The sequence below is a fragment of the Nematolebias whitei genome, chromosome 18 (assembly GCF_014905685.2).
Source record: "Nematolebias whitei isolate Nwh7 chromosome 18, NemWhi1, whole genome shotgun sequence".
Taxonomy (NCBI): domain Eukaryota; kingdom Metazoa; phylum Chordata; class Actinopteri; order Cyprinodontiformes; family Rivulidae; genus Nematolebias; species Nematolebias whitei.
This window is the reverse complement of record NC_056515.1, coordinates 38,170,831-38,178,386: the sequence shown is the minus strand read 5'-3', so window position 1 is coordinate 38,178,386 and position 7,556 is coordinate 38,170,831.

Here is a 7,556-nt window from a genome sequence, read left to right as displayed (position 1 = left end):
TACAAGCTAAAATGGATAAACCAGTGGCTACAAGCTAAAATGGATAAGCCAGTGGCTACAAGCTAAAATGGATAAACCATTGGCTACAAGCTAAAATTTACAAACAAGCTAAAATTGACAAACCAGTGGCTAAAAGCTAAAATGTACAAACCAGTGGCTAAAAGCTAAAATGTACAAACCAGTGGCTAAAAGCTAAAATTGACAAGCCATTGGCTACAAGCTAAAATTGACCAGAAAAGTAGCTAAAAGCTACACTTAGCCAGACAGTAGACAAAACTAAAATGAACAAAAATGCACCTGAAAAGTTAGCACTATTCAGTGGTTAAAGTTAAAAGAAACTATAGATAAAAGCTAAAATATGCAAATGTTTAGCTTAAAGTTAGCAAAAGATTAGCCCAGTGTCTAAATGAGGAAAAGAGTTGAAGCAAATTTGCACAATTGTTGATTAAAAAACTAAAACGAGCTAAATCGTAGAAGCTAAAACTAGCATAACAGTAGCTAAGCTAAAATTAGCAGAGTGTTCCCTTAAAAAACTTGAGAAAAACTCATAAAAGTGAAACGCTGCATTATGTCCTCATCATTTTCAGCTGTTGATCAACGTGACGACTGGAATTATTGGTTTTTATTACGAGTTAAGGTCAAAGGTTAATTAATTACTTTTATTTACTCCCCGGTGGTTACAGATGATCTTTTACATCAAACGTCCTTCAGCTGCGAGTTTCTCAACTCATAACATGATCGTTCTGTTCTGTCAGATTTTAGCTTTTTATTATTTTCATCCGGTCTGGGTTTTCTGGAGCTTCGCTCGGTGCAGCGATGACGCCCGGGACTTCACCGATCTCTTTTAAAAATGTTAATTTAACCGAAGCGCTAATTGTGTTCTCGTTAATGATTCGTGCTTCGTCAGTTTTTAAAGAGATGAGCAGCGAGGTACAGCCTTCGAAATAAAAACAAAATGATTCTCTGTGGACGGCTCGAGTTTTTTACACTCAAAACCATAACAGTAGCTAAAAGGAGCAAAAATGTAGCAACATGCTAGCTCATTCTAAATTATTATCTAAAGGCTAAACGTTGCTAAAAGCACAATAAACATAAAATAAATGCCTTAAGTAGAACATGGTAGCCAGCTGCAAAAAGTAGCAAAAATGCTTAAGGTAGCAAAATACAGCTAAGCTAAAAATAGCAAAATTCTAGCTTTTAGCTCAAAGTATGAAAATGTTTGCTTAAAGCTAAAAGCGGCAAAACTTTAGCTCAAAGGTAGAAGTCCCAAAATTGTATTTAAAAGCTAAATGTACACAATTCTTTGTAAAAGCTAAAAGTAGCCAACTGTTAGCTGGGAATAATAAATAGATAAAAAGTGAAAATAACAAAATGTTAGGTAAAAATTAAAAGTAGCTAAACGCTAGTGAAAGCTAAAAATAAAACGTAGGGAGACCGCATGAAGCAAATTTGTGAAGGAGCTAAAGATCTGAAGTTTAAAAAGTCTTAGCTGGAATGAGCCGAACAGTTTGAATTTTGAACGGTTAAGTTAGCTGAAAACAAAGTTTACAAGTTGGTACGTAAATAACGTCAGCTGTTTTAGCCACTACACAGACCAAAAACAGCTACAATTACTGACTGATCTGACTTGTGGCACACAGTTCCAGCGCCGTCCCCCGTCGAAAACTGGGTCGCCACATCAAAATCCAAGATGGCTGCCACCACAAATGTGTATTCACCTGGTGTGTGTAAACTGGCCACCTCAATCATATGAGGAATCTTTGCTTTCTAGTTTTATTTTTCTTCAAAGTTTAGTTCTTCGGATGACCCGAGTGGCCACAGATTAATGTATGTGGGCTGTGGCCACCTCGGGCCACCCCCTGGCTTCAATTCACCGTCGTGTGTCGGGATGTTCAGACGTACCGGGAGGATCATCCTGTCTGGTCACGGAGGATTTGTTCAAGGAGCACGTCTGGTTCTACGTGCCGACGGGTCGGCTCGTCCAGGACGGAGGGATGATGGAGAGGGACGATGGCGTCCGCTGACAGTCTCATCAATCAGAGGCGCTGGCCTCGGCGCCGACCCGCAGTGACCACTGCTCCACCGTGAACCGCGGCCTTCCTGTAAATGTCAGCCTCATAAAGCCGCCGCCTTTTGACTTTATCAGGCGTTTCTCTGAGAGGAGCTTCGGCTTTTATCGGCTGTTCGCTCTCATCTGTGTTCCTCTTCCCAGGATCCTCCTCTGACGCATCATTTTGTTTCTTTAAACACAGTTTGAAACTAACCGTCGGTCCACCACCTCCACGATCAAGACCCGTTCCTGCTCCATGTCTCACCATAAAATTTATCCAGAGCTGAAAAACATGACAACAGCTGGAAATGATGTAACGATGTCACGATCATTATTGTTGTGAAGACCTGACGGCTTAGTTTGTTAGTTTTGCACAAAATCCCACAGAAAGATCTGAACTATCCCTTTAAGGCTGAAAACTTTACAATCAAACGGAGCTTGAAGCTTCTCGCTGTTCTTTTTTAAAGCTTTTTCTCAACCCATCACATCTAATTAAAGTAAATGAGGTTTTATTTTGACAAAGTCCACTTGATTGATTTAATTCAATCCGTCATTCAGGCCCAGTTTGAACGGTTTTGTTCCAAACGCCGTTACAAGATGATAAATCTGATTTAGATGTTGGGGAGTCATTTTAACTCAACTGGTAAGAATGCTCAGTTTAGAAATGGATTTAATGTTATTTATATGTTTTAAAAAATGGACTACTGTGGTAGTTTGTTTCAGAGCTCGAGCATTATGAAGCCTTTTGATGATAAATATAATTTTAAAGTTGCCAGGTTTGCTTCTTGGTCACTCTGCTGTTCGTTTGTTGTATCACAGTGCACATCACAACATATACTCTGTGTTTTGTTCATTTATTTTATTTCAAACAAACGCACAATAAATAAATTTTAAAATTGTCATGGATGTCGTTAATGGCGACATTCAGAAAGTAAAAAAAAAAGCCTCATAAAAACGTGCTACTCCGCCATCTTGTGGCTAATATATAAAACTACATCCTTCCGCCAAATCACGCCCCGCCCCTGATTAACACAACAACCAATCACCGCTCAGAGTTTGTCTCGAAGCGCTGGTAAGTAAAATGGCTAATTTAGTCCCGAGTAATGTCTGTCAGGTATCACAACTCGGAAAAAAATACACTTGATTTCATTAAATGCTGGGAGAAGTTTCTAAAATATATTTAGTAAACAGTGTTGGCATTTAAAGACGATGAAAGACCAGTATCTAGGGTGGAATATTCAAAAGAAACGCCTGCCACGCTGCACTCGGGGCGAAATTTAACCCACTAATCTAACTCGCACGTCTATCAGCTAAATCAGTTCCACGCTCGTGAAGACTGATAATTAGCCTTCTAAACATCGACATCGTTCTATCTTGATAAAAGACGCGGCGTAACATCATTTAAAACAAGGTACTAACATTTCGTTACATAAATAACGCTCAATGCGGGGTCTTTCAACTCTTTTATAAACGTACGTGAAGCGTGAGCGCTGGTAAATATAAGTAACTTAAAGTTACACTTCGCTGTTTAAGCTAGCCTGCCGTTAGTGACCGTTATCTCGGGATAACTCGGGTCATTCAAAACCAACAAAACTGCAGGTAAGTTAGAGTTTTGTTGGTTTTAATTGTCAAATAAGAGCTTGAGTAAACTCGCAGTCGGTGGTTTGTTGTGAGAGTGTCATGGTGACAGGGGTGGGTCTTACAAGTATTTTTATTTGTTTTAACCTCTTAAAGGTTTCTGCCATTTTGTGTCAACATACCTAAAATGTAAGGAATGTTTTTATGCACTTATTCTCTACACGTCCTGAATTTACTTCATTATTTTAAGGGCTTTTTGTTTATGTGAAAGGAGGGATTATTAATCCCAAACTCCATATTTTCCTTTTTTTACTATAACATTAGGCGTGTTTATACAGTAAAAACAGTAGATTCATTGAGTTAAAATGTATTTTCAGCTATATAACTTGTTGCTTTGCTGTCCTAGACTCGTTTAAAATAAAAATATATATAGTGATGAATATGGATTAAGTTGATAAAGTAGCGTTTTGAAGATTTATTTCAAGTAATAACCTGAATACTTGGACATAGAGGTTGAACAGGTAACTAAACTAGTCGACTAGTCGACCGTTTGCCGTTCTGCGGCTGGTTCCCCCCTTTCCCAACAACACCGACTAGTCGGGTAGTCTCGGCTCTTAAGGTGCCTAAAGTCGACTTTTATAAATATGTAGTCGTTAAACCCCTAGAACATATGCATTAAAATACAACTATAAATAAAGATTGTTGGTTAGAAAGTAACAGTTCATTATCCCACATTCATTAAAATGTACTTTTTTATTTACTTTTACTACTGCAGCTGTTTTTGGTGCTCAGTTTAATATGATTTTTTGTGCATGAGTCCCACAGTTTGTTCCTTTTAAAATAAAAACCTGCACAAAATTAATATCAAGTCTTTCTTAAAACTCTACATTATAAAAAGAAAAAGTTTTAATCCTTCTGTTTCTTTAATTCCAGAGTGGATTAGAAGGAAATTTAGTGAATCTCCTCAGAATATTTGGTGTTTTCAATCAATAAATGACATAAAAACTGTGCATCTGCTGCAGAACTGCGTTTTTATTTAACATAGTTTTATTTATTCCGTGTCCCCTGCGCTCCTTGGGGCTCTTAATGGGATTATTTGTCATAACTTAATCCCTAAATCCTGAACATGTCCTCCTTTCTGTTTTTGTGACTCCCTCCACACGTCTGATCGTTCAGTTTGAGAAAACGCACTCGTTTTGTGCAACATCTTTGGTTTGACCCGTTTCTGTCGTTCCTTCACCTGCGCCTCACGTGTCCCGCCCTGATGGACTCCTGTTTTTATTGACCATCAGTCTGAGAGTTTATCAGGAGCTGAGTTTTGTGGACAGATTAGTCATCGAAGACCCTCTGTAAGGGATTTAAAGCAGATTAATGCCCCCCCATCTGCCAGCTGAGATGAATCTTGAGTCAACAAAAGCAACGAGTTAGTTTATTTGTGTAATGGCGTTTCAGTTTTATTTTATTTAGACAGCGCTGAATCACAACAGAAGTGTCAGGGCACTGAACAGAAACATTCACATATAAAAACAATCAACACTATTTATATTTATCTGAAGAGCAGACAACTTTAATTTAAACTCCATCGCAGAACTCGCTAAACAAAAATGAGGAAACTGAATTATTCAACAACGGATGTGAGAACTCTCCAGTTCGTTTTTTGAGCTGGAAAAATAACAAACGTTCCAACTTCTGTTTTGGGGTTTGGCTTCATCTTGGTGTATGAAGGTCACTTTTGAAAACTGGGTGGCAGCTCAGTCAGATGACATGTTGGAGATGACTCTCAGCTACCACCGTGTCAAATTGTAGCTCAGCATCTCTAAAATGGACCGAGTCACAGCTAGTTTTGTTGTCTAATGTCAAGTGGCTGTGGTGGCCATCTTGAACTGTGCTGGCTTCAAAAGTGTTGCGATATTTCTTATTTAGACTGGTCCTATGGTTTTGATCTGCTCAGAGACGGGATTATAATGAAATTATGACCCGGTTCTGACTGGGTTAAACTGGGCCAGCAACTCTAAAGAGAGTCTCCCAGGGATTTCAATATCAGTCAAGGAATAGTTTAATCTGCTTGCCACATCATGTAGAAAGGCTTTGAAGCACATTTCATATTTCCTAACACGTCAGTCCACAGAAGACCACACTTAGCCACGCCCCCTCAATCACTGATAGGCTGAGCTCCCCTTCTGCGAAAGGCGGAGTCTAGGGCCCTATAAATTAATAATGACACGAGACATCGGGGCTCTTCTTCCGGGTCTGTGGCGTCACAGACTGAATAGAGTCCAGCGCTGTGAACTGTAATCTTCTCCTGCCTTTTTAACTTAATTGATAAAACTTAATTGACGTTTCCTTGATTTATTTGTTAGCATGAGTTGTCACTTCTGAGGGAGGTTCGAGCCGGGGGTAAAGACGTGGGCTGGCTGAGGGCCACCGGATCCAGAAACCCCCTCCTAAGATACCCCCTAGATAGTTTTAACATTTTTATTTATCACATAAAAACATATTCTCAAACATCCACCGCTTAGAACAAGAAAAGTAGCAATGAAACTATAAATGTAAGAAATCAGGAAACGTATCTAAACTACGGTTGTTTAATTGTGGAGTTATTTTCTGATCCATCGCAGAAGCTCCGTTTATTTATTTGTTGATTTGTCCCCTGTAAAAAGTCTGGAGTGATGTTATCTGACATTCCAGCTGTATATTTAAAAAGAACCCTCAAGCTTCACATTGATGCCAAGCATTATATGTTGGGATTTCCCAGCAGAGAAAAGGTCCATTTCAAAGGACTGTTTCTGAAGACGCACCTCAGGTTTTTATTGCTCTGCAGCAGCAGAACAGGACACGCACTCTTACAGACGCTACTCTGTGTGGGCTGCCGCGGTAGCTCAGCGGTCAGTATCGTGGTCTTGTGATCCTGAGGCTGCAGGTTCGAGCTCAGGTTGCATCCAGAAGTGCATCCATGGAAGAGAGCAGCGTCAAAAACACGTACATGTTTTGGTTTACCAGTGAGGAAAAAACTGTTTCCACAGTGATGTGAATACGTCAGGGACGAACAGATTAACTTAGAAATAATAATCTGTATACGGGAAGTTTTAACATTTAAATAAATGTTTATTAAGTCGTAACTAATAATCTGTATACATGAAGTTTTAACATTAAATAAATGTTTATTAAATCGTAACTAATAATCTGTATACATGAAGTTTTAACGTTAAATAAATGTTTATTAAGTCGTAACTAATAATCTGTATACATGAAGTTTTAACGTTAAATAAATGTTTATTAAGTCATAAATAATAATCTGTATACATGAAGTTTTAACGTTAAATAAATGTTTATTAAATCGTAACTAATAATCTGTATACATGAAGTTTTAACATTAAATAAATGTTTATTAAGTCATAAATAATAATCTGTATACATGAAGTTTTAACATTAAATAAATGTTTATTAAGTCGTAACTAATAATCTGTATACATGAAGTTTTAACATTATATAAATGTTTATTAAGTCATAAATAATAATCTGTATACATGAAGTTTTAACATTAAATAAATGTTTATTAAGTCGTAACTAATAATCTGTATACATGAAGTTTTAACGTTAAATAAATGTTTATTAAACAAAATGATTCCTTCTTGACAGACTAAAATGGTTGATAACATTCAAACTTCAGACGAGGTTTAATCGGAGACCAAATTCTGACGACATGTAGAGAAATACACGTTTTAGTTGGTGGTGTGTACTTTTACTACAAGTATTTTGTACGTATATACTCAAAGAATGGGTTTAATGAGTTTAAATGAAAGAAGAATCAGTGGTTGATAAAACGAACGTCTCAGGTTCAGGTGTTTGATCTTCTCTTGTTTCTGTTCCCTGAAGAGAACTCCAGGAGTCTGTGGGTCCAGGAGTCTGTGGGTCCAGGAGTCTGTGG